We start from the raw sequence: 3,049 nt of genomic DNA on the forward strand, positions 1-3,049 counted from the left end.
ATTGGCTCAACTGATAGACCGTTAGGAGCTTCTGATAAGGAGACTCACATACCAAAACCCGGTGGGATCTAGCATTTTGAGACCACAGGGGACTGATCTTCGATCTCCCAAAACCCTATAAAGTCTTCAAGGCCCCTGCTCCATGTGCACAGTTCCCACTCCATGGGGCAGGGCAGCTCTGATTCGAGGACAATCCGCTTCTGCCAGTCACTTTTTATTTCAGGTCCCCTCCATCAATCCCATCTACCATTTGAGACGTACGGATCTGGTGGCTTATTATGAAAATGCCCTCTCCCTTTTCCAACTTTCACTTCAGTTTCATACACATCTATAAAGATGTTTAGTTCACCCTCTGTTCCTCCTCATCCCCCTGGTGAAACCTGCATCTTCCCCGGAAGTCTTCCTCCAATTTCCACGTCTTCTTTTTCCTGGTGACCCACTGAGGTTAATTAGAGCTGCTCCCCAAAGTGTGCATGGGAGGTTATTTACTGGCACATGGGTAATAAATATGTCAGTAACTACACCATGGGATACAAAAGGCCCTTTGTGTCTGGCTTGTAGACAGCATGGATTTCGAGATGTATCTAGATTGTAGCATTTGTCAGGCTCCCATTTCATCTGGGGGTTAAATCAGCAGTACCGACCGACCCTATTGCTTGGGGCCTTTGCCATCTCTGCCTCATCCCGCCCGCCATCTTTGTTGCTTCTTTCTTCATGAAAGCTGGCAAGCGAACCTATAACATGGGAAAGTTTCAAGACAACCCAACTTCTTCAACCAATGGCAATTGTGAGAAGTTTTTATTTTTCTATCATAGATGAATAGCCTGACCCTCCCCCTTTGCTCTGATTGAGCCATGTCAGATTGTGAAGTTGAATTCTTACCAATGGGATAAGACACAGTCACTACCTATGCTAGAGAAAAAAGATGGGAGGTCGTCTTGGCCAGCGTACTCCCTAACCCTGTTAGGGTTCTGGTGTGCCCTTTTGGCAAAAAGAAACTGGCAAGTTACTTTTGTCTTGTGTGTTCCTATGTGGGAGCTGGAGAGATGGCTCAGTGGTTAAGAGAACTGACGGCTCTTGCAGATGGACCTAAATTCGATCCCCAGAACCCACATGGTGGCTGGCAACCTCTGCAATTCCAATCCTCAGGAATGCCATGCCCTATTCTAGACGCCATGCACGTATGTGATACACAGACATACGTGCAGGCAAAACACCCACATATGTAAAATAAAGATAATAAAAATAAAATAAAGGTGAGTGGAAAGTGGGGAAGGAGAGAGGGAGCAGTGAGGAGTGAGGGAGGGAAGGAAGGAGAGAGAGTAGGAGGGAGGGAGGGGAAGAGGAGGAGGGAGGGAGGGGAAGAGGAGGAGGGAGGGGAGGGGAAGAGGAGGAGGGAGGGGAGGGAGGGAGGAAATGGGAGAGGGAGATAGGAGGGAAGGAGAGACAAAGGGAAGGAGAAAAAAAAGACTTGACTATCAGAAGACATTGCAGAAACATTGCTAATTACCAAATATATGAACTCTGGTTGATAACACAATGTTGAACATGAGTTGGATACTTGAGGGTCTTAAGGAATAGTTGTTCATTTTTGTAGTTATGCTTTGGCAGTAATACATTCTAATTTTTTTTATTTAGGATTATTTTATGTATGTGAGTACCCTGTAGCTGTCTTCAGACACACCAGAAGAGGGGATCAGATCTCATTACAGATGGTTGTGAGCCACCATGTGGTTCCTGGGAATTGAACTCAGGACCTCTGGAAGAGCAGCCAGTGCTCTTAACCACTGAGCTGTTTCTCCAGCCCCTGACTTATTTTTTGAGGAGGGGCTATGTAGCTCAGGGCAGCTTCAAACTCATGACACCACTCCTTGACTTGGCCTCCTGAAAATTAAGATTATATATGCCTATGACGCCCACTTCCCAAGATACTTTCATTTTGGATTCTACTTAAAATTTATGGCATTAAGTAAGGCTGTCTGTAAGCCTACTGTCTTTTTAACATTCATTCATTCATTCATTCATTCATTCACATGTGTGCATACATGTATGTGTGGGTAGTGGCTGGGGAAGCCAGAGGAAGATGTCAGGTGTTCGTCTGGAGCAAGAAGGCAGTCAGCGAGTCCCAGTGAACCTGTCTCCTCTCCGTGGTGCTGGGATGAAGACTGTGTAGCCACACCTGGGATTTTATGAGTGCTGGGATTAGAACCCAGGTCCCCATGCTTGTACAGCAGTATTCTTGCCCACTGAGCCATCTCTCCAGCCTCAAGTCTGCCATCTTTGAAGCTACATTTGAAGTGGATTGAAAAGCACATGAGGGACCACCATTTTGTTCTGTTTCCCCTGATATAAAAATTCCCTTCTATCAGAAAACGCTCCCAGACCACCCTCCCTAGAGTTCTCCTCACTACTAACAGCACCCTCTTTTCTTTCACCCTTCCTCTCTCTCCTTCTCTTCTCTTCCTTCTGGGCATGTGTGTGAATTTGTATGTTGAGTCTGGCTAACCACTGACCTCCAGAGATCCGCCTGCCTCTTCCCACTGCTGGGCCTGGCTTGTATGTGGGTGCTGGGATCTGAATCCACGTTTATGACACACTTTACCTGCTGAACCACCTCTAGCCCCTGCCTGACTCTGTTCTTCATGGTGCTGATGCTAACGGCACTCCGTATACTTACTGGTTCACTTTTCTCTACCAGAGTCTAGTTCCAACAAGACTGAAACCTGTTTCCTTTGTTTGCTGCTGACTCTGCGGTCATGGCTGCCACCCAAGTGTGCTTAAATAAACCTGTGTTGCCTGGAAGGCCACACGAATAGAGGACAACTAAAAACTGAAAGCACACCTCAGAAACCAGCAAAGAAATAAACAGTGGTGACATCATCTTCCCCAAAGACGCCAGGAAAGGAACAGGATTCACATTTTAGCCCTGGGGCTCTGAGCTGCCTTGGTGTTTAACCGATCATCAACTGGCTGAGAAAATTAACCAGATTCATAATTGTTTAGCATAAACTTATTTTTTAAGTGAAAATCTTATCAAGAGTCCAGCATG

The sequence above is a fragment of the Rattus norvegicus genome, chromosome 3 (genome assembly GCF_036323735.1).
Source record: "Rattus norvegicus strain BN/NHsdMcwi chromosome 3, GRCr8, whole genome shotgun sequence".
NCBI lineage: Eukaryota > Metazoa > Chordata > Mammalia > Rodentia > Muridae > Rattus > Rattus norvegicus.